The sequence below is a fragment of the Crocodylus porosus genome, unplaced genomic scaffold (genome assembly GCF_001723895.1).
Source record: "Crocodylus porosus isolate Cpor-Errol unplaced genomic scaffold, CroPor_comp1, whole genome shotgun sequence".
NCBI lineage: Eukaryota > Metazoa > Chordata > Crocodylia > Crocodylidae > Crocodylus > Crocodylus porosus.
In genome coordinates this window covers 1,606,114-1,630,861 of record NW_017728939.1, presented here as the reverse complement: position 1 = coordinate 1,630,861, position 24,748 = coordinate 1,606,114, and the positions used below count along the sequence as shown (strand labels likewise).

The window sequence follows — 24,748 nt, the reverse complement described above, 5'->3', positions numbered from 1 at the left end:
CCTGCCCAACCTGGGAGCAGCTCTCATTTGGGTTATTCAGCCACAATTCTCTAGGGCCTAGGTCAGGGGCAGGCCATTATTTTGAGCAAAAGGCCTCTTACTGAGTTTTGGCAAGCCATCGAGGGCCACATGACAGGCAGCCCAGGGCAGATAAATATTAATTTACTAAGTTTTTTAGGGGCCTGATAAAATGGCCTGGCAGGCCACATCCGGCCCCCAGGCCGTATTTTGCCTCCCCTGGCCTAAGGACTACCAGAGCACACGGATTCACAGGGAAGGAGTTCCAGGAACCAGCTCACTTACTGGGATTGCCTCTACCTTGAAGGAACTCCCCGTTGGTGACTTGTGGAGGAGGGTTCCTCTCATTTTGTTGGAGCCTAAATAGTAAGACAGCAATGGAACACCACAACGTCATCTGGCTTAGAGACCTTTTTATATTTGGCTCCCTGGGCTGCAAAAGGTTGGGTGACCCTGTATTCAACATCAGTTAAGTAACATCAGAAAGCATAATAAAGCACCAGTGATGCCAGACTGGAGTGACTCCATTCCATACAACAGCAGCAGAAAAGCTGAAGGTTGTTTTTTTAATTGGCTTCAATTAAGATATCCAGGGCAGTGTAGTTTTGATGTCTGCATTTTTAAGGCAAGCCATTGTCTTCAAGGTAAATATTTAAAAGCTGCCAGTTTATTTTTTAATTGGGTTCAAATAAGATATCCTCTCTTTTAAAGACAGGGCATTCTCTTCAAGATAAATGCTTAATTACATTTCTAAAATAATTTAGTACATGTAACAACACAGGGAATCCAGCCTCTGTACACAGCTATAATTCCATTGGGGCCTAATCCATGTAAACCTGAGCAATGATCATGGAAAGAGGTATAAGGCAGAAGTGTAATTACTGTAAGAGGGGGTGCAGTGGCAGGATGATCCTTATTTTTAGCAGGACTGGAAGAAAGCCTTTTAAGAGAATTACCTTTTTATGGCCATGAGAAAAATAGAAGGTAATATCTACAGTTATAGGAGAAGGAAAACTTCGGCGTGATGGATAATACTCGAGGCAAAATAGTTTGCTGAGATAATTACATGTATTTGTAAAGCCTCCAGCCTCTCTTTAAAAGAAGAGTGAATTTCTCTTTCGTTCCAGAAAACACCCCAGTCCTTGCTGCAGGAGTAGTTGAGATCTGTCTCTTATGCTGCAACGTCATTCTGGTTTGTAGTCAACAACCCCCACCCCTTAGAAGCATCAGCTCTATGATTTCCAAACACAATAGCAAAAAGAGGCTATAAGGCAGATGGTATAAGAGCGCTGTGGAGCTGGCAGACGGATTTTATTGCGTTGATACCGTAAAGAACAGTCCTGATTCATGTGGATGGCAGGGATGCTACATTTAAGTGTATACTTAAAGCAGGGTAACCAGGCTCCGTAAACCAGATGCCTAATGCTTTGCTGCTATCTGTTACAGAGGATGGATCGTGACAACTGAAATCTGGTGGGATTGCTACTTGTTTAAAAAGGTCTTTTGCCTCCAAAAGAACAAGCCTCGCAGCTGACAGAAGAAGGTGCCATCTTTCAGCGCATCATTAAAAGATTTCTGACACAGAACCCTGGCACTTAGCCTACTTTGCTGCTCAGTTTTTTGTGGCCTGATCCTACAAGCAGATGAGTGCCTGCTGGGTAGGGAGGGCTCCCGCTGTGCTGGATGGCTGCTGGCTCTTCCCAGTTTGTGCTGTTTTTTTTCCAAAGGGAATTTTTCAGAAGGGACTATACCCTATCTTCCCCATGCAAAGGGCTCTAGTTATAGAAGGAATACATATCCCTGTCCATCCAAGGTTACCTTAACATGAGTCAATAATTTGATCAGGCTGGGGATCTGATAAAGAAATCTCCATGTTTGGACCAGCTGGTGAATGTTGAAATCCTATCCCAAACCTTGCACCACACTAAGATCATCTACAGTTTCTGAGAAAGAGAAACATGACCCCAAAGCTCTCATAGTTTTTCGTGGCTGGGAGTGCAGGAGACATCTGGATGGATATCTGGTGCCGTAACTTTGGCAAGGAGGACACCTAGCCATGTCAGCTAAGTTACTGAAATGCAGTTAGCACGCAGAGCCATGGTGCAGCTTTCCAGCTGAACAGCTGTCCCTCAAAACAAATAGGCTGATCATTCATTGCATTCACAGAGCTAAAGCACTGCTGCAACTTGGTTTTCTCTCTGTGTGGTGCCTTTACATTTCTGAAGCATTTTGCCTGTCTTGAAGGGCAGCGACAAGGTGGGATTTTAGATCAGCTCAGATAACACGTAATATGGATCGAATCGCTGGTGTTTTCTCTCCCTTGCTCCCACCTGGTTGCTTTTCTTAATCTGAAATAAAAACCAACCAAACAGAGAAAAAACAGGCAGTGCTCTGTGTGGAGAGGGGGGAAAACCAGTGGCCCAGAGCTTCAGTTTATGCAAACCAAATGAAACTTAATTTCTGAGGACCCGCCTGAAAACTTGCAGACTGCACAGAGCAGAAGGAAGTACACTGAGGACCAGGATCTCTGACTTGAAGAGCCTGTTGGCTTGCTTTTCACTCCCTAGAAGATACTGGTAATCTGAGTTTAGACTCCAGTCTGGGGATATACAAGTCTCGCAAAGAATTCAAGTGGCGCTTGTCTGCCAGCAAAACAGACAGACACTTGCACAATGTCAAATCCCCACTCTTAGCACTTACAAACTACAATTTTGTAGAAATAAAGAGAAAAAGATGTCCTACGAGGGGCCTGGTGCAAATATGATAAGGTTCTCTTGTCTCAATGGCTCAAACAACCCCCTGTGAGAGGAAACGGAAGAACAAAAAACAGAAGCAAAAACTGATATGCAGCAGGGGAAATTGTGTGGAGGAAATCCGTCAAAACGGTGCTCTCTCCTTCTCCTTGTACTAGTTCAGCCACACGGCAGCCTGCCGGTTTCTTCATTCCTACTGTCAATATATTTGGAAACGACTAGTGAAACTGGAGGCAAACATTTCTGGGTGTCTTGAGATGCACTCAGTCTGACTTTTTGGGGTCAGACAGACTGAAGTTGCAGGGAAAGTAGGATACTGAGCACCTCTGAAAATCAGGTTCAAGGTATCTCAAGTAAAGCACCCAAAAGCCAAAGCATCCAGACTTCCTAGCCAGCTCTGAAGTTTTTGTCCCAAATGTAACATTTGACATCCCTTGGGCAATGCATGCATCATCTCCCATGTACCGTGAGGAACAGGCACCGCACTGCAATCCAGCCATTTCTGTCTTATGCCACTTCTGTCTTACAGCTTGCAACAGGGAGTATCTGTGAAGAAAGAGGAGCTGCTTTCTGTAACTCTTTCCCAAACTCAGCAATACCACTTCTCCGGTGTTATGCAGGAAAAAAAAAAGAAGCTGAAATACAACTCATGGGAACATGAATTTTGAAATCCTAACATGGAAATCAAACCTGCTTAGCTGAAGTTGACATCAACCAATTTTGCATGACAAAAGTAGAGGTAAACGAAGCTCTGGTTTTAACTTGGGACTGAGAAGCAAGGATTCCTCCCTTCTGATCCTTTCTTCAGCTCTGGCTGTGCTCTCTTAGCATTTGTGCTGCAGTTTCCTCCCTTAAGTCAACTGAAAATACCAACATTGCAATGAATTAAGTAGTGGGCGTATGTAGCACTGCCCTCGTCTGCCTGGGTTCAGAAATAAACTGCAAGCCAGCCCTACAAGAAGACCCAAGTAGGAAGTATGATTTTGCAGATGAATGGTTTAATTTCCACAAAACATGCACTTGGGGGGTACATCACAACTGGATTTGATGAATAGCTTTTGCCCCACCAAATCATTTGAAAAAGTTGAAGTAGTTTTCAAGATGCAACGTTCTCAACTTGCTGTTTTGAAATGAGGTTTCGTTTCAAAATGTGCCTAAATGGAACAATAAGGTTAAAAAAATCATAAGCCCATAGAAAGAGAACAAAATATTTTGTTTTGGGTTGAAAGAAATGTTCCAGGTCAACACAAAGTGAAGATTTCTTTTTTGTTTGCTTGTCTCTGTCAGTGAACCAGAAATCAATGCTTCTCACAACTCGGCAACAAAGGCGAAATTCTCTTTTACCTCAAGGTGCTCTGGAGCAGGAGGTTACACGTTCTAGTCCTGATCTACAAGGTAGTTCCTGATTGTACAGCTAGGAAGTCTTGCTATGCAGATGGTCGCAGGGTTGCTATAAAACTTTGCCATGTCTACAGAGCCCTTGGAAGGCCAAGTTTTTATCCTCTGCACAAACAGCTGGCAGTGACAAAGAAATAGCAAAGAATTCACCAAGGTCGCCACATTGGACAACAGGAGTGATACCACAGAGAAGGATTCAAAAACTAGTCACTAAAACAGTTTCCCAAGCAGTGAGTCCATTCCTCCTGTTCTGACTTGCTGATGATCTGTGCAATACGCTGTCAGCACAAATCCTTCATCTGCCTTAGATAATCTTTGTATGCAGCCCTCTTCTAAGGAACAGGGTCATTTTGAGGACTTTGTGAAAGAAGCAGATGTGAATTTTATACTCGGCCTGATCTTCCATCATATCGATGTGCCTTTCTTTCACCAACTTCTAAGAGTAGGACTTCAAGGCAGGACAGCAAGTCACACGTAACTCCGTTAACTGCTAGAAAGACTGTCAGTCCTCAAATGGAAACGTGGAGGAAAAATACTCTCCTTTCATTGTCCACAGACTGGAAAAAAATCCCCTCAGTTCTGCTCTGTTTTGGCCGGAGATGAAAAACGGTAACGTGTTTTCACTACCTGCCTCACAGGGCTTATGGTTTACATCTGCCCCACAAGCAGTGATCTCTTCCAAATGCACACTCCAAACTATCATTTCTGTTATTTAATATGCAGTTTCATCATACCTTCCATAGAAATGTTAACCACTCCAGTACTGATCGTAAAAAGGGTGCCCCTACTGGGGATAGATTTCAATAATGTTTAGTGCATGAAGCTAGAAAGTGAAGCAAATTGCTTGCATATTTTAGAGGGTTCTCTTAAAAAAACCCAAAAGGCACATCAATATGTTCTTTGCAGTTCAGGTAGCCTTAGTTTTCCAGCAAGAGACAACTGAATCTGAACACCTTGGATCACACCTGGATTCAACTAGAGTCAATGGCCAAAGGCTGTCATGGGACAAGGTTTGACCCCCATGCATTGAAGAAGTTAATGTTGCTGTCTGCATGTCTGATCCTAACCAGAGCAAAAGGAGAGGTTCCCCAGTGAAGTCAGTGGGCCAGAACTTCAGCCTTGGTTAATGTCTCCTGGGGCCACTACATCTGAGGAAAGGGATGCTTGAACCAGCCCAGAGAAGGATGCTGATAATTCCCTTAGCAGGAAAGGCGCTAAATGAAAGATCTGTAAATGAAAGATCGTCATCATTACTGGCCCTGCACCTTTCTAATGCAAAAAGATCCATCATCCAGAGCAGAAAGATCCCCCTCCCCCCCTCAACTGCAAAGCTCATTTCCCTCATGCTTTAATGGCTTTGAACTAGACTGCTACAAGCAACACCAAGAGAAGTAAAGGTACCTCTGGGCATTCAAAAGGGATAACTTAAGTATTTCCATTATGGGGAAAATGCAGCGCTTCCAAAGAGTTAAAGTCATTTAAACCACACAGTGCAATGGAAATACCAGGTTACAGTACTGCACATTGCCCGTCCTCAGGTGACCACGAAGGCACTGTTAAAATCATTTGTCAACTTTACAGTAACTTAGTCTGCAGGGCCATGTCGGTCAGCAGGTGCCTCTGGGCAATTATGTGAAGATTAATATACAGGTTCCAGAGTATTTGGGAGGCCTGGCTCAGATGACATCAACCATGTTCGTTAGTGATCTCAAACTGCCAGAATATTGATTAGGATAAATATCTGTGTGGGTACTGTAAGCTGGAGTGCAGCAAGCACTTTAACCAGAGACTTCCAATGTAAGCAGAATTTAAAGTGGTTTCAGTTGAGGCCAAAAGTGCATGGGGGCGGAAATTGGGGAGATAAGGTTAGCAGGGCAGATGCTTCAGCAGCTAAATATATTTCTGTTCCCTACAGAGGGGAGTAAAAGTTGCTGAAGCACTTTGCTATGCATTGCTTTGCCAAATGAGGGAATTAGCCTTTTCCCTCTACAGACATTAACCAATACAGTGGGAGCGAGACAGCGCAGAGTTCACATTTCCAGGGTGCAAGTTCCTGTGTCAGATCAGTAGAACCAGACAAAAAAAATACTACTTAACATTTAAAATGAGTGAGGTGAATCATGAGCCAAAGACACAAAAGAGAAACATTTTTTCCCCCCACAGCTGCACATGTTGGCATCCAAGTTTTATTTCATGCAATTGAAAAAAAAAATTTCCTATTTAAAAAGGTCTTTTTTAAAGTCAGCTCTTGGTAGTCTGGGCTACCAACATAGCAGCCAAATCCCGTGCTGTCTGCAGCACTTCTCTTCCCCCTCTAGTTCTTGAGAGGTACAATAGCCTTCGCTTCCCATCCTGAATGGTGTCACGATTGCTGCAGGCTGCTGAACAACTGCCATGCTTCACCCCAGAGGTGGCCACACTTCAGTAGTGGATAAAGTGCTGGGTGCAAATGCTCATGTATATCTCTAAGCCACAACATCCATTTTTACATGGCCGTGAACTATTCTTTGAGCAGGCTGATCTGGCAGAGTAGCAAGTCCATTCGTAGCATTTGACAAAGTAGGCTGCAGCCTCTGAAAGCTCGTACCTCTGAATGAGTTAGTCTGTAAGGTGCCACCCCACCCCCTTTCGTGCTGAACTTCAGGCTAATGGAGTGAACTGCCGCTCTCTAGGGAAGAGTAGTGTAACCGGCACCAATTTGGCATTCAGTGGGCACGTCTACATGTGCACTTAATGCAGCTGAATAGACTCTGGTGCAGTTCATGCCGGAGTTTATTGTTCCTGGGCACCAAGCTTGCATATGTATCTGGGACTGCAGCATGTTCATAGATGTAGGGTCGGAAGGGACCTAAGTAGATCTTCAAGTCCGACCCCCTACCCTGGGCAGGAGAGAATACTGGGCTTATATGACCCCAGCTAGGTAATTGTCAAGCCTCCTCTTAAAGACCCCCAAGGTAGGAGCCAGCACCGCTTCTCTTGGAAGTTGGTTCCAGATCCTACCCGCCCTTACTGTGAAATAGTGCCTTCTAATGTCCAGCCTGAACCTACTCTCAAACAACTTATGGCCGTTATTCCTTGTTTCTCTGGGAGGTGCTCGGGAGAACGGTTTCTCCCATTCCCCGCTGGTCCCCCCTGGTAAATTTATAGACGGCCACGAGGACCCCTCTCAGCCTTCTCTTGTGCAGGCTGAACAGGTTCAGGTCCCATAGCCTCTCCTCACAGGGTATTCCCTGCTGTCCCCAGATCATGTGAGTGGCTCTCCTTTGGACCCCCTTGATGCTGGCCACATCTCTTCTAAAGTGCAGCGCCCAGAACTGGACACAGTACTCCAACTGTGGTCTGACCAGTGTCACATTGAGGGGGAGGATCATCGCCTTGGCCCTGCTTGTGATGCATCTGTGGATACATGACAAGTTGCAGTTGGCCTTACTGACTGCATCTTCACATTGGCGGGCCATGTTCATTTTGGAATCAATAATGACTCCAAGATCTCTTTCTGCAACTGTGCTTTCGAGAAGGGTGTTCCTCAGCCTATAGGTATGCTGCTGGTTCTTACTGCCCAAGTGCAGTACCTGCATTTGTCAGTACTGAATGCAACAGGTTGAACTGGAGTGGAGCAGCTCTGGCTAGCAGGGGGCCCCAGGGGTCAGCCTGCCAACCTGGGGTTGCTCTTACCCAGCTCAACCTGCCATGGAGGGACTGGCTGGGTCACAAGGGTGCTTCAGTATGGGGCTAGTTGGCAGGCAGCCTCCCCACTGAAGCACCCTGTCCCAGGGCAGGACCTGAGGCAGGGCTGACCCACCCAGGAAAAGAGAGAGAAAGCCCAGAAAAGAAGGCATACTTACCACCCACAGAAAAAAGAGAGCTGTGCCAAGAAGGGCCGCCAGTGTGGTTCATCAGCCGCTTATTGCTGGCTAGGGGCGGCGCTAGCCAATGAAATCAGGAAAAAACCCCACCCAGCGGATTCAAAAGCCAGCGGCAGAGAAATGGCTGGGGAAACAGCAAGGACGCCTGAGGGTGAAGCTACTCCCTGGGCTGCATCTCAGGGAGATTGGCAGCTCTGGAAGGGGTCTTAGCTACATTGAGAAGGCTCTACACCTGGCTCAGCAGGACAGCCGGGACAAAGAGGGATGGTGTCGAGGGATTGGAAGGACCACAGATGTTGGACCCATGAGTGGAGTGGGCAGAGACCCGCACCCCGATCTTTTAGTTATTTCTTTCTTTGTTTCACTTTATTTTAGAGGGCACTTGGAGTTGTGAACAGGGACAGACCCTCCACGGGTCCAGGATCACAAAGAGAAAAAGATTTGCAGGAGCCTCAGAGGAAGTTTGGGTGCAAGGATGAAGACAATCTCATGCCTATGGTCATCCACGGCAGGCAAGTCATCCAGGGACAGACAAGGCGATAAAGAGACAGATGAGGACATCACAGGGGACAGGCCAGCGACCCATCATCCAGAGGTCCTGAGGGCTGGCGCATGGGTGGGGTGTAGGGGAGGTGGAGCCCCAAGAACGCCTACAGCGGGTAGTACCCACTCCACGAGAATCCATGAGAAGGAGCCTCACAACTGAAGAAAAGAAGACCGAGTCATGGCAGGTGAGTGTCAGGGGGTCCCTCAGGATGGAACGTGACCTAACACCTAGGTCCTGGGGACATACCCCTTGGCCAGAGCCGAATGAGTACTCAAAGGCCGCCAGAGAGCACCTATACATGATCAGGTGGGGGCACACCCTCATGTCCCAGCCAGCCCCATCGGTATCTACACCTGCCTTGCGGCAAAGTAAATAACTCTACTGTAGGAAAGTACTTGCGTCTGGCAGTACTATCCTACAACAGGGTTAATTAGTTAACTCCATCCTAGTAGCACTGCATATGTAGATGATGATGTTTTACTGCAGAGCTAATTAGTCAACTTTGCAAGTAAATGTCTCATGTTGATGCGCCCACTGACTACAAAAGCAATGTACCTTACCCCCCAGCAGGATGCAAGGGGACAGGATTGGACAACAAAGCAGCAGAAGGATGTAAAATAAACCACCGGCCACACACTTCATTTACCCCCACACAATCTCCAAACTTCTCAGGGGCCAAATGAAACACTGTTGTAAATCTGTTCACCATTCGACAAGTGGGAAGAGAAAAGTCAGAAGCAGCTCTTACATATGCTGTCGTAAATCTGGAGAAACTCCGAGCAGAAGTTCATGGAGCAGCTTGCTCACACAGGACTCAGTTTATGGACAAACAAGTTACAGCAAGTTAAAAGGTGTAAAGATGTACTGCAGAGCGGCTGACCTGTTTGTCTGCCCACTCTCTGCCCGTTTCAGACAGCGAAATAATTTTCTTTAGCAGGAGTCACAGGGTCACATTCATAATCCTAATTACTTCGCACCCATTATAAAAGAGGTCCCATGGAATGAGAAAATCTTGCATAACTTGGCAGATGGATCCAGTTAAACTGCATGGGACACTTCTCTTTCCCATCCCCACCCAAAGCTTGTAAGCTGAATGGTACTGTACCTAATTTGCAGGGGAAGAGAAAAGCTTCCATGAATTCCTGCTCATTAGAAACAGCTCCTTTGTAAGGATGCAATATATAGACATATATAGACACACATAGACGTCTGATCACCCTACAGGCAGCAATAATGCCCAGGCTGCTGAGAAGAGGAATTAATACTTCTGCCCCTAACACAGGGGTATATTAGAGTACATTTTTAAATACAGACATCTCTTGGGCTACACATCACTCATGCGTGCTGCATGCAGATTAAAAGGAGGCTGAGACTAAATCACCAGGGTGTAAAATAGAAAACCTGAACCGGAGTAGATTACAAACATGGAATTAAAATGCAAAACAGCCCAGGTGCCATGCACGAGAAAGCCATGATTCAGTTCAGCTATTAAAATATATGCACTAGCGATTCAATATGGCATCTTTCCTTGCTAGCTTTAAAAGAAAAAAATCTGGAGTTAGAAGCCAGGAGATAAATGCAGTCCTTTAGGTGTTTGGAATTGTCATTATTTTTTTTCAGGTTTTATGCCTCCTTGCATTCAGCTGAGGTTCAACTGAAAACCGGGGAAATGCTGGTAACAACCGGCCAGATTTGTTCCCAGTGTAACTTCACTGACCCTATGTGTCAATCACTGAACCTTTCCACTTTAAACATCTTCATGGAGGTTGGCTCCCATTGAAGGGAGGGTGTAGCTGCTAATTTTCCTGCCTAGTGTTAGAGGAAAAGCAATGGCACTTACTTTGATCTTAGAAGGGGATTGTTTTGTGCCTGCTTCAATTTGTCAAATGGTTTCTCCAGCTATCGCTTTGACGCTGGCTCTGGAGTTCATGATAACCCTTAAGGGCAGCCTTTGGGTTGTGTGCTGTGGAAAACAATAGCTGCAAGGTGGACTGCACGCATAGCCATTATTCAACATGCAAGACAGCCATACAAGCTCGCAGTGTGACTCCTCACAGCTTGCACTGCCTGCTCCTGCCCTTCTGACAAACTGCACAGGCCAGCTCGGAGTACCAGCATCCAGGCACGTCATGCTGGATCAGAGAAAGCCTTTGAAAAGCTGCAAGACTTAATATACCTGTCAAAGCAAATTCTGCTCACCCTTTATTGCTTTGTAAAGGTAGGTAAAGAATGCCACAGCCACCTTCCAAATCAGTTTCCTGCCTAGGACTTGGTCCTTTGAAGCCCGTAATACGATTGTGGCTCTGGCACCATGAACTTGAGACCAAAAGGAGAGGAATTCCAGTGCTTGGACAGGCACTGCTGGGAAGGAGATGGAAGGAAACAGACACTTAGCTGGCAAGTTGAAGGATGCAGATTTACAGGTAAAGAAAACAAAACTATTCCTCCAGCATTCGAAGAATCCATCCTCCTCTTCACTCTTTGAAACCAACCTTTGCTTGGCATTGAGAACCAAACTGCTTGAGAATAAGAAATATTTTGCCACAGGCACTGGGAGGCTGATCTTTCAGACGTGTTGGACGGTCCTTTACTTGAAGGCTTTGCAGCTGGCTTTCTTTCTGAGAGGTCTACTGTAGCTCATGCAGAAGCAGTGGGCTCAACTGGCCTGTCATTATGCTGGAGGTCAACTTAGATAATCATAAGGGGCCCTTTCAGCATTTATTCTCATTACGCAGCCATAAACTCTTACAGTTGCATATTATTATTACTCTATTATTGTAACAATTCCCAAAGCCTTTATGGATGTCTCCCAATACACAAGATGTAAACTGAGTGGCATCAGGCTAGTCAATATTTAGATGAGCAATTACTACCATAACTAGCCTTCTGTTTCTGATTATGAAGTAGCATTTAGAAGTCATGCGACAGTCATGACTTGGTTCATCTTGCCCAAAATCAGCATGTTCCCAGGGCTCTGGCCACATCTATTCCTTCCCAAAATGCCCTGGTGTAATGTGGTATTTGGATCAAAGGCCTCAAAGCAAGCAAATAAAACTGTTTACAAGGGATTGATTGAACCGCACTTAATTAAAAATGCAAAAGCAAACTATAGAGGGAAAAAGTTTTGGTGGAACTAACTAACCAGGACCCCACCCCCACATACCACGGGAAGGATATCAAATTATATTGGTTACATCATCAGAATAGACTCTCATTGGTTGATCATGGGGCAGAGGGGGGAGGGAGGCAGAAACATGTTGTGGGGCTGCTGTAAACTTTCTGGTTCACTGATCCAGTCCTGTTATCTCTGACAGTGACATCACATCGTTGCAAACATATGCTGATTAACTCTTTTGTGGATGCTGCACAGCCACGTGGCACTGGTCACGACATGCAGGGGTGTAGGACTTAGGCAATTTTGCAATGCTTGTTCTGCATTGGGCCACAGTCGCATGACTGTAGCAGTCACCCAAATCACCCAACGGCTATAGTTTTTGCCAGCTTTTGGCTAGCCAGATGGAAAACGTGTTTCATACTCTGGATTCACATCAAGTAAGCAATATTCTTCAACTTACTTACAGCTGTCTTTATTGTCTGCTGCTTCCGTGTCAGGTATGGGATTAAAAGAGGTGACTCTGAGCTAAGCAGCACTGAACCTTCCTACACAATATCTCTAAAGACCCTAGCAAAGGCTTGTAACCAGAGAGATCTGACTGAGTCCATGCCAATTTGTTTTTATCCCATGATCTCTAGAGATTTTGTTCTCATTTTGAAAACATGAAAAATAAAATGGGGGAGAGACAAAGACAGTAAATGGCAGGAGGAAACTATCTGTGAAACAAAATCAACAGGGCTAACCGAACTTCCTTTATAATAACCATAACATTGACGTTGGTCCCATTATTCATCCAATGGGTTTGAAGTATTTCACCAACACCTTTTTCTATGACCCCGTTACATCACATACATTTAGCTGCATCAAGCAGGTCAATACTTGGATGGAAGACCATAAAGCAGCAAGTGATTCAATACATGGCACTCTTCCTCCAGTGTCCATATTGAGACACTAGCTCAATATAATGCCAAGAGACACTGCACCATTATAGCAGTCTCTTGGCTAAGATGCAAAACTGTGCATTAATGATCTCATTGCATATGCTTGCTTTTCCCCTAACCATTGGAGGTTTAACCTCCATGTGCTGACCATATTCAAATATGGAGAATCAATTCTGCTCACATGCGTTTCTAGTTCTCGGCTTAAAGGGTTGAGGAGCACTGTCAAATTGTGTTATAATGCCGACTTCAGCAGCACATTATTTAAACAACCCATGCAATAAATGAAATGCTGTTGAAGAAAATCAGAAGTACAGAAGCAAAGACCCATTTCACTGTCCTAGGACATTCAACTAGAGTAACAGATAAGCTAGAGTGGGTGTAGAAAGCAGTTGCTTGCTTACTTATCGATTAATTGAGTGGCTGGCTGTTCTAGGGAGGTGTGGCTTTGGTCTTAGAAGGAAGCTTTAAATCTAAAAAGTTCCAGCCGAAAAATGATGACATCTGTATCCTCTCCTGTAAAACTGTTACGATGAGGGTGGGGACTGGGGGAGAATGACTGAAACAGCGCTCTTGGATATTGGACTTTACTGTGACAGTTATTCAGTCTTAGGTGCTCATGTTTTGCAAATTACTCCATATTTCTGCTTGGCCTGCCGAATTAATAAAGCCATGAGACTGAGCTGGAATATATTCTGGCTCATACATCACCTACAAAATTATAGGTTCCTGTTATAGAATCTTTATTAAAAGGTGATGCTATGTGAGCCATAAAGGAAAGAGAGTGCTTTTCATCCCCTAGCCTGATCTGCAGGTCTGACAGATTTTTGCATCATTCACATTTCCTTTTTTCAGCCCCCTCTCCCCACCTACTTTTTTCCACTTGTGAACCCCACCCATTAGATCTGTAAGTTGCTGATAGACCATATACATGGTTTTTATAACAGCACGTGTCTGGAGTCTTTCAGACTGCAACGACACTGAAAACCTCAGAATCCTTGAAACCACAGTCTTTTCAGGCAGGCTTTTCTATTGATGCAATCTTTATGTAATCCTTTAAAAATACATACTTTATTATTTTGTAAACATCCTGTTTTGTACTGACCTTAATGAACTACAACCACTTGTTAGCAAGCGAGATCCTGTTTATGTAAGGATGGAGCTAGAAGCCGTGTTTTGCATTTCTAAAGCACATCCCCAGCAATTTGCAAACTATTCTTGGAAGACACATGACCCCCCAGATACAGGCACTTCTCCGGGAGGACACAAGTGACAATGAATCTAGTGCATGCTACACATCACTGAGGTGATGCAAGAGCCCAAGAACATAAGAGCAAATCCCTACCCATTTTAAATACACACGCAAGATTTCCAGTTCAAAATCACATTAGTGTCTGCATTATATTTATTAGACCTACATTCTCGATCTAGAACAACCCAACAGTGACCATGAAAATCACTTACTATCACAATTGCACTTACAATATAGGAACTGCACAGGCTTAAAGAAATGCTGTCAACTTTATAAAAAAAAATCATTCTTCCATCTGAATGTTTTTGACCTCCTACCGATCCAGGTAGCAGTTACAATTCCATTAAGTGAAAGAGACTAAAGAAAAAACGTGTCCCTCTATTTTTCCTTCATCTCATGTACTTCATTCACTTGACAGCGCTTTGTCTGTTCTCAGGTTCACTCCTGCGGTTTTTGTGGGTCTTTTGCACCTATGAAGGAGGAAAGAAAATATATTTTTTCTTTCCCCAAGAATGGGAATGTCTGATTGTCACACTACGAAAATCATCCAAGGCTGCTCCAAGGCAGGTACGGTGCCTGGCTTATTTTTTCTTTAACTGATCAGATTTCAGAATGACAGCAATCTGTCGAGTTGTTTTCTGAGGTTGATGTCTAAGAAGTTTTAAAAATAAGATGATTGATTCTAGCTGCAGGGGTAATATAAGCAGCAGATACACAGCGCTGCTCGCTCAGCTGACACCCATGAAGTAATCCCACCGAAGACAGGAGGCAGGATCTAATCTCCTTTACATCAGTGTGAATTCAGTGGTGTTCTCTGGTTTACAAGGAAGTAAACACAATGGATTTACTTGCTCGAGAAAAGCTTCCCTGGATGAAGTAAGAGTGCCAGATCGAGCCTGAAAAATCCCAGTCTGGGTGTAATGAAGCATGCTGGCAGTTATCAAGTTCAGGTTTTTCTGTAGGCAGCATATTGATGGAGAAAGCTCCGTGTATACAGCTGTTTATTTGCAAAAAGGAAAAAAAAAGTCTATTAAAAACCTGCACCTCTGGGACTATCTTTGAAAAGCATGTGATGCAACTCCAGGAGGGAAGTGATCATTCTGTAAGAGTTTAGATGTCCTCGTTGCTATGGATACATTAAAAAAGTGAAGCTGCTCCATTATAATTTAAATTTCCAGTAACAAAAAAAAAGTAGCGTATTAAAAGTAATAAAAAAAAAGCCAGAGACATAACTATTTTATTCCTTACTGTCAGTTTCCCTTGTGCTGTGACAGTATATGGATGTGATAAAATTGCCATGTCTGAAGAGATTTAGTACTTTTACACATTTTATTACACTAATTAGACTCGGGGCTTATATGCCTGGGCATGTGATCAGGAGGCAAGAGTCAGGCGACAGGCCTGATGCTCAGATGTCACATTAAAATTCATGCCACTAAAGAGAGCGAAGGAAGGAGGGCTATATTTAAAACAAGCCTTGGCAGGCAGCAAGTTTGGGGCTGTTCTCACAGAAGTCAAGGAGGGGGAGACAGGCATAAAAGTACAGGCAAGAATAACTTCATGGAAAGCATCCCGGTGGTCGCAAGCAAAGCCCCTGCATGGAATGGATCTACCACGCGTGCAATCACTGAGAGTCAATACGGACGACCCCAACTGCGAGCCACAGCATACGGCTGCTTCTTCACGCAGCAGGGTCGCTTCTTGACACCATCCATCACCCAGGCCAGTTTTCCCAAACACTCACAGGGGTGAAGGACAAAACTACTGAGGGAGGAACGAGCTTTTCCAGCACTCTTCAGAGCATCAACTTTCAAAAGGAAAGTAACTCCCTAGGCATTATCATCTCTGATCTTGAAAACAAGGGACAAACATAACCAATGCATCAGCAGTTGCCCGAGTTTGAAGAGGGGCTGAAACAGCAGCTGGGAGGCATGAACAGATCCATCCATTTCAAAGAGTGTAAGCCCCTGGGGCACCAACTACTTCCCTGCGAATCCTAGTGTGTAAAAAAGGAGAGAAAGCATCATATAATAGCAAGACAGGAAAACATGCTGAGTGAGTGCTCAATTTAGGCAGGCAAGGTTCTTTGGGTAGAAGTGATGTCTAGGTGGAAATTAGGAAAACAATGGGTAAATTAAGAAAACAATCCCTTCTCTACCCTCTGTTTTCCTAATTTCCACCAATTTACATTCTCACTGACCTCCTCACTTTACCTTCTCTCATTCCTTGGAGATCCCAGAAGAGCAGAGACTCCCTATGCCTGAAGAAGTGTGATTGCGCCCAAAAGCTTGCAAAGAACTTTTTTCCAACTACTCCGTTGGTCTAATAAAAGATATCACATCCACCCAAAGAACCTGGCCTGCCTATGTCCTTAGACCAACAAGACTACAACCAAAACCCCATCGATATATTTGCATTTAAGTTAATTTAGGCCTTTAATACTATCAAACAGGTGTGCACATGAGCCTGTGCACACATGCATGCATGTGTGTGCACATATTTGACTGGGGGTCCTTTTGGGGAAATGGAAACAACATCAAGAGGGTTGGGAAAATGCTGCTCTAAACCCTGGGCCCTCAATCAGCACAAGCTGGTTCTTCCTCAGTCATTATTAAAGACGTGGGGGAAAGGTGCGTCACGGTCCTGCAACGCAGCAGCAAAGCTGGCTCATCTCTATCAGTGAGGCCCCTCCCTGGGAGTGCTGCACCTGCTGGCAGGTACATAACTGAATCTGTGCGCAAACACACACGCAGCCTTGGCACAGCGAGCACTCACTAAAAATAGGCATCTTTTTGCCTTCGGGGATCTGGGCTTTCTCTGACAAAAGAGGGGATTAGCTCAAAGGTGCACAACTATTTGCATATGGAGATGGATTGTATTCAGGCTTTTGGGTAGGTGCCTTGTTAGAAATGCTTGACCAGGAAGCCTGCTTCTGCATTGAATCTGAGGTCTAGCTGCCCAGAATAGCAAAGCTGCAGCCGTTATGTGCTTATATGCACACACACAGGCTACACGCCTGCTGGACAGAGCCCGGGCCAAGCTTATGGAAGTCAACAGGAGCTTGCCATAGAGTTCTCCGGGGTCTGGATCAGGTCCTCAATCATCCTTTCCCTTCCACCTTTTGCAGACCATGGATATCAGCCGGATAAGTGAGAAATCACGAGTCAACAAGCATTTGTTGAACCAGCACTTCAACTGCTTGACATTTCAGAGCCTGGATCCTTCCTGTTAATTTGTTCCTTCACCATGGAAAGAGAAATAGCCCCAAAGACTGCATGGAAATTGCGTAAGTGTAATTACAGTGAATCTTACTTTTAAAGAGGGGGAGGGGGGAGGCCTCTCTCTTTTGCCTGAGAATAAAACACAAACTGGGCCATCCAGATGCTGGCTCCTGCCCCTATGAGTCTTGATGAATTTTCCAAGAGATGCTAAGTTAAGCGGTGAGTGAGGAATGAGAGCACCAGTAGACTGCGAGCCCCTCCTTCCATCTCACAGATGGGGCTGCAGACGCATTTCGGTTTAACTCATTACTTAAAAGCTTGCCGTGTCCTTCCCCAATGGTCACAATTTCAGCTTGCTGTAGTTTTCAGTCAGTTGTGCTTTTTTTATGCTGTATAGGTTCACGGCATCCTCTCAAGCAGCTGCCTCAGAAAGGCAAGGCAAGGCCGACCAAGCATTCTCTGAGTGGGGGCAGTAACTTCGTCTAGTCCTCAATGAGACAGATGCTTCGTGCCCCTTCCTCCAGTGATCCAGCGTGTGATGTTCAGGAGGCAGAAAAGGAAGGAGGAGAGAAGGAAATTAAGAGAGGATATTTGAACAAGACGACCAACGTTCCAGGGCTGGGAATTTCCAAAGCACTTGGTGCTGGCCCAAACACTTCCTGTGACATTCAGGGAGAAAAAAGAGAGGCCAGTGTATTGTTTCTAAAAAATACCACTCTAACTGTTGATTTCATAGGAAAATTGAAAAACATTGCATCCTCCCAGCTCTAGAGGAGTTTCCTCTGAAATGACTCGCCTTTCCCTGAAAACCCCTGAGGCATCAAAAGGGGCTTAAGTGATTAATCTTCCTACCAGTGTGTTCGTTTCATTAGGCAATCATCTTCTTCATGACTCATTCCTGTACTGCTGTTTCTAGTTACCTTCTAGCTCCAGCTTTTTGGAGCCTGTGGGTGCATCTACATGTGCAATTAAACACAATAAACTCCACAGTCATTTAAAACAGAGGAAACTGCTCCGAGGCACAGCATCTACACGTGCACCTGAGACAGCAGCAATTTGAGCTGTGGTGGAACAGCCTGGGGCTGTCAGGGGGATTGTGCGGGTCAGCCCCAGCCTTTGGGTGGTGGCATCAGGTGGTGGAGGGGCTGGCTGGGGCATGAGGGGACTGCAAGTGTGGAGCCATGACTAGACAGCAAGCAGCCCCCACACTTTAGCACCCTCATGCCCCAGCCAGCCCCTGTTATCGTCTACATGTGTGTTTCAGCATAGTTACTTACTCCGCCATAAGACAGTGCTTGTCCCTGACACCATTATCTTAAGGCTGAGTTCATTAGTGTAGTGCAGTTTAATAGTGGTGCATGTGTAGATGGTGACACTTTACTGCAGAGCTGATTAGTCTACTCTGCAGTAAAGTGCACATGTAGATGCACCCAGTGGCCACATGAGCACGGATGTTTGTTTCCCCGGGGAATGCCTGTGCCACACGCACTCTGGCACATGGCAGGTTACACCAGGTGGGGTAGGGGAGGCTGGGGCCAGCAACTGCACTGGCCCCAGCAGCCTTTCCTGGGCTCCTGGGGCTGGGTAAGCTGTAGCTGTGGTGCTCCTGCAGCTGGGAGCTTGGTCGGCAGCCAGGCTCTGGTTTTGGGTGGCATGTGTTGCCACCATATGCAATACCCCACTTTTTTCTGCGTGGGTTTTTTTTGACCCCAGGATCTCCTGAGGTCAACCCTCCCCCCCCCCGCACTGCAAGAATGCCTGAATGGGCAGCGTGCGGTACCGCAGACAGGTCTGCGCTGCCACATACCGCATGGCTGTGCTCGGCGGGACGCAGCCAGCATCTCCATTTTTGATCCTACCTCCAAAAAAACATTTCTTTTTACTGCAGTTTCTAATAGTGTGACACCTTTTTCTTCTGCAAGGCCAGTATTTCATCTTCAATCCAATCACCAGCTGGACTTGCTTGTGTTTTGCATCAGGAAAGAAAAAAGCACAATGTTATTTCCCTTTATCCTTCCCTCAGGCATTAGAGCAGAGGTGATAAATAAATCAAGTAATGCAGTATTAAGGCTCCTTCTTCCACAAGCATCACCCACTCGCTTCTCCTAAATGGAAAGAAGGCAGATGCCAGCATCCTGCTAAAAGGGTTTTCAAACACACGGCAGATTTGCCATAAGAATCAAGGGTCCAGTTCTCTTCATTTTACAAGACTGCAACCTAAATGCCTAGCTTTGTCCTTTGTCATATCTACACCTTCTCCACACTGTGGTGAAAAATGAGAATAGCGGCATTCTCATTGAGGCCATACATGGAGGAGCAAATACAACTTGCCTTCTCTAAAAATATACTCAGAGTATACAAAAAAAAAATCACAGGCAAGTCGGGCTAGAAGGGACTCCAGAGGTAGAACCATCCCTATCTGAACCACTGCAGACAAATCTATGTCCAGCCTCTTATTAAAACTGCACACATTGACCCTGCCACAGCCACACACACAGCACCCCAGCCCACTACAGTCAGTGTCCTGCTGCTGTGAGGGCTGATCAAATACACTGGAGAGATCCAAAGAAGAGGGTCATTCCCCTCCCAGAAGAGGACGGCAAAAACCTCTGACCACAGAGTAACATTTCTTCCTGATCCCAAGCATGGCGTTTGGTCTGACCCTGAGTGGAGGGGCAAGACCCCCTAGCCAAGAACCCGCCTGGTTTCAGTCCTACCCTAATCCCAATCATAATCGCAGTCCCCAGTTTTAGCTGCAGCCAACACTCAACTGCTTCTGAAGAAGGCAGGAAAAAAAAAGATCAAACCCTGACACATGTAGCAACAGGAGAGGGAAACAATTCCCTCCCAGCCCCACGCAGCCGTGCCTAGAAACCTGGGAAATACAAAACACCCTCTAATAGGAAGGTGTCACCCTCCCACTAATACCCACCTCTCCCCAAAACCCTGCTGACACAACAACAAAAGACCATCTAGTGATCATGTAATTCACCTTCCAGCAAGGGAAAGAAAGGCTGATGTTAATCAAACTGCTTAACCCTCTCCTGGAAACCACTGCCAGCCTACGGTGATGGGAACAATTTCAAAGGCCCAGAGAGAAGAGAAGTCCCTGCCCACGTACAAGACCTTCCTTCCCCTGTCCCGCTGCCGAGAGTCAATCAAAGCGACCTGCATGAGCTGGCAGCTCTCATCTTAGCCCACTAATCTGTTTATCTCAAGACTGCCAGGGCTTTGGAGGGAGACTCCTTCTCAAAGCCTTTTGTTTGGAAGATACCTAACAGGGAGCAGGCGCTTCTGTGCATAGATGCTGACTGAACTGCAGCTAAGTTACACGGGGACAACGAGGAGAATCACGCAAGAGTTTAAAGGCACAGTACCTGCAGCAGAGCTGGGAAATATTTTGCAAGGGAATGAAAACCTTGCCATTCAAAAGTTTTTCCCCTACATATTTTTGGTAAATAAAACTCTTTGAGTTTTCAGGAATGAAAAAAAAAAGTTTAGATTTGAACAAGACCTTTTTCCTGCAGATTTTTTTTTTTGGGGGGGGGAGGGAATGCACGGGGGGAAACAAATACAGCAAATATTTTGGTAGTGGGGGAAAGCAAAACTTTCCCAGCTCGGTAGTTGAAGCCGTCCAGGTTTGACATTGAGGATTAAGAGCTGATGCATCTCTGCACAGGCTCCCCGCACCCGAAGGCCAGGGAGAGAAGCAGTCCTGGACTGCGCCTCCGCAACATATGCGGCTCCCCAGTTACCTGCCAACGGAAACGTTGACACAGCCGATTGCTGCTGCTGGCTTGTTTCTATGCCCCCCGCCCATGGGACACAGTCTCATGCCATTAAGTGCTGAAGTGTATGCCCTAGAAGATGTGCAAAAGCAGAAGATGGCACACACTTGAAAAATGTCACTTTGGCAGTGTTTACTGACCCATGTTTCACTTCTCTTGGACTCTTCGTGTCTCTGGCCTAAGTCCGGGTAAGAAACTTTCAATGAGCCGAGCCTTTGCAAAACCTTTTTTCCAGTTCAGCTCCCACTGGCTCCAAGAGGGGAAGAGCACCGCTGAGGTCTGGCACTTGGTTTCCCCTCTGCAGACCTCAGTCATGCAAAGCTTGAGTGTAAAAGCAAATACATCAGCACTTAACTGAAGCCCCCCCTCCCTCCACATACCATTTGCCAAAAAAACATGGGTTTTCTTTTCTTTAAGGAGGAAGGTCATCTCCTCCCCCTGAGCTTGTTTCACAGAGTAAAAAACCTTGAAAGACAGCCCATGGCTCCAAGCGCTCCAGGGCTGGCTATAAAGAAAATACACCATTCAGGTGCTCCGATGAAATGTCGCTCCCTTTATTTGTAGTTTTAAAAAAATATGATCTGGGTAATGACAGCTTGCAGCTCTCACTCAGGCTTGCCATGAATTTACAAATTCACTTGCTAGCATTCAGCGCTCCTGGAAGAAGGGGGCGGAAGCGGGAAAGGAGAGAGCTTGAAACCTCAAACACCTGCTATGCTAAAAGCTTTGCTCCTGAACAAAACAAATCTCATACGCTTTGACAGCATCTGCCAGGAAGGAATTGCAAAGTACTTGACAGACAGACTCCTAGCTCCACATCTCACGGCTTCCTGGTGAAGCTGGCCATGTTCCCGTTATACAGCCTGGTAAACTAAGGCACTGCGGGTTCTGCAAGTGTGGCTTCCTACAGCATGGCAGGGCTGGGAGGAGAACCTAGAAATCATGATGCTAAGGCCTAAAGCATGAGCCCATGCATCCTCCTAGAGAGAAGGGCATCACCAAACAGTCAGTTCAAGGTGCAAAGTCTCAAGCCATTGGCTGCCGCCGTGGTGCTGACAGCAAAGGGGACAAAAAAATGCAGTTCTGGGGTAGAGGGGACTGGTGTGTCCCCTCTCTGAAATGGACCCTACTGCTGTGATGGATCAGTCAAGACCTTCCTCCCACTCGCCCAAATCATGCCTGCTCCTTCACCCCAGCATCCCACGCAGAGCCTGTGCCCATCTCCCACCCTGCCATGCTCACCTATGAGCACACTTCTCTCCTCCTTCCATCACCAGGCCTGCCTCGCACACAGCTGTCTTCTCTCCACCACCAGCACGGCCTCATCTGCCTCTCCTCCAATCTACCCAAGCCTGCCCATGTCAGGAGCCCATCCCCTGCCTCCCAGCCATCCCTCTCCCCTACTCACACTCAGCAAAGCAAGGGAAAACACCCCGTGTCCTTGTGCTTTCCCTGACCGGAGCTTGCTTATGGCAAGGCAAAGACATCTCTCACCTCCCTGTGCTTAATACCCACAGGCCCCAAATTTAGGAGGGGGGAACCCTGTTGTACTAGATACCGCCTGGTAAAAAGCCTCATCCTAAAGAGCTTATGCTGTAGACAAACACAGGAAGGAGCTTTGTCCTTATTTTAGAGGCAGGGCTGCTTTCCAAAAGGATCGCAGAGTTTGTGGTGGCACTGGGCGACCACTCCCCCATTCACTACTTTCACCGCAGACCATCTGGCATCACATTTTTGACATAGCAAAGCTATGATCTGTTCTTGCTTCATAGTCCAGGCTCTGCCCCTTTGGCAAGAGCTGGTTTCTACAAGAGAAGGGAGAATGGAGAGGGGCTGCTCACCAATCTACAGACATAAAGGTGATTGGCACGTAGCCCTTGCAGTATCCCCTCCCCTGGGGAGACCACAGCTTTTTGGGTTGAATTCTCTCGCTCTCCTCCACACACAAGGAGCTCACATATGCTGGAAGGAGAGCGCAAAATACTGAGTCAACCAGTTTTCAATCTCAGAGCCAATCTCAGTATCATGTCACATAAAGAGATTGACCATTACTCCTGGGGATTCATTTAAACGCAGCGAGGGGAAACAGGGAGGCATAATAAGTTTAGGATCTAAGTACAAGCCACCACAGAGCTTTAGAAAAGTACAGGGTGGGGTTTTTTATTTGTTGCTTTTAGTCTTTTTTTAAGAACAAGTCAGACAAGTAACAGTGCCAGCAGCTAAAGAAATTAGCTGCCTAGCTTGCAGTTTGTGCTCGCTGCAGGTCTCTTTACCTAAGCAGTTGCTTGGTGGAAAGATTGAAGATCTACTTACACCGAACTTCCCCATTCTCATTCGCTACCATCTCTAGGATGTATGGAGCCAATAAGCCCTATATGCACTTGGTGCCAGCCCAGTGATAAAGCCAGCATTTCACAAGCATGGCTGCAGCATGCATCTAGGCCAAGGCCATTATTTACCTCCTGAACAGCAGCAGAAAACAAGGGGGAAGAATTTATCCCCCAAGACAACTCCCTTATCTCTAGTCTTTAACAGATTCCATCACCACACATTAGCTGTGCATAGGTCTTGTTGCTAAAAACCTTAGGGTAAAGTTGGCCATTTAGGACAATCCTCTCCCAGGAGCTGAGAGCACGTCTGATCTAGGCATGTGCTGCATTGTTGATGGCTTGTACCTGGAAAAGCAGGTCCCAGACCAGGGCTGGGTTGATGCCATGGTGTCAGGTCAAAGGCCAGGGCACCAAGGGCCTGGAAGGAGGGTATTGCCACCCCTTTAAAGCAGCAGCCTGTTTCTAGGGAACAGACACGAGTTTCTCTGTGCTTTGGGTCTTTGAGAGGAGCTCACTGCCAAGTCCTCGGCAGTCTCTCTTCAGTCTTAAAACCAAAGAGAACCAGGGTCTTACCCGATTGCTGCCAGGAACAGAAATGAAACGGGTTGTCTCCTGGGTATGCCTGGCATCAAGCTTATGCTGGCTCTAGCAGGTTGGTCACTCCATTCTTCCCTGGCCTGGGGTGCGAGGGAGGAGAGAAGAAAAGGTATCTGCTCTCCTTCTTCCCAATGATACCTTCTGTTCAAGGGGCTGCCCTGCCAGAGCCAGAATAAAACGCTGGCTCCAATGAGCAGGTAAAGCCAGTCTCATCGCCTCCTGGCCCCTTCTGTTCCTGTCCTAGGGTGGGGCACACACTCCTCCATTTAGGGGCAAATTACTTGACATGATATTTAGACTTCATAAACATTAGGGCTGGAAGGGACCTCAGAAGATCTTAGAGTCCAGCCTGCTCCCCGGGGGCAAGAAGTCTAAGTGCCCACATCTCCCCACTAAGATGTGGGGGGATGTGGGCACACTAGAAGGAAGCAACAGGCTACAATCGGACCTAGACAGGTTACAGGGGTGGGCAGATGAGAATAGGATGGGATTCAACGCAGACAAGCGCAAGGTGATGTACCTGGGGAGGAACAACCGGCACCAGACCTATAGGTTGGGGAACTCCCTTCTCGGCAGTACAGAGGTGGAAAAGGATCTTGGAGTCATCACTGATGCCAAGATGAACACGGGCCAGCAGTGTGAGGACGCGGTCAGGAAGGCCAACCGCACCTTGTCCTGCATCCACAGATGCATCTCGAGCAGGGCCAGGGAGGTGATCCTCCCCCTCCATGCGGCGCTGGTCAGGCCGCAGCTGGAGTCCTGCGTCTAGTTCTGGGCGCCACACTTCAGGAGGGATGTGGACAGCATGGAGAGGGTCCGGAGGAGGCCACTCGCATGGTCAGGGGACAACAGGGCAGGGCCTACGAGGAGAGGCGACGGGACCTGAACCTGTTCAGCCTCCACAAGAGAAGGCTGAGGGGGATCT

General features: G+C 46.4%; 1 long non-coding RNA gene across 1 annotated transcript; it reads right to left on the bottom strand.

The window, feature by feature from the left end:
* Window positions 1-1,067: 1,067 nt before the first annotated feature.
* LOC109318408 lies at window positions 1,068-22,373 on the bottom strand. Its single transcript, XR_002103242.1, has 2 exons — window positions 20,864-22,373; window positions 1,068-5,396 (listed from the first exon to the last, which is right to left on the bottom strand). It is a non-coding gene; the product is annotated as an uncharacterized LOC109318408 (long non-coding RNA).
* Between the last annotated feature and the right edge of the window lie 2,375 nt (window positions 22,374-24,748).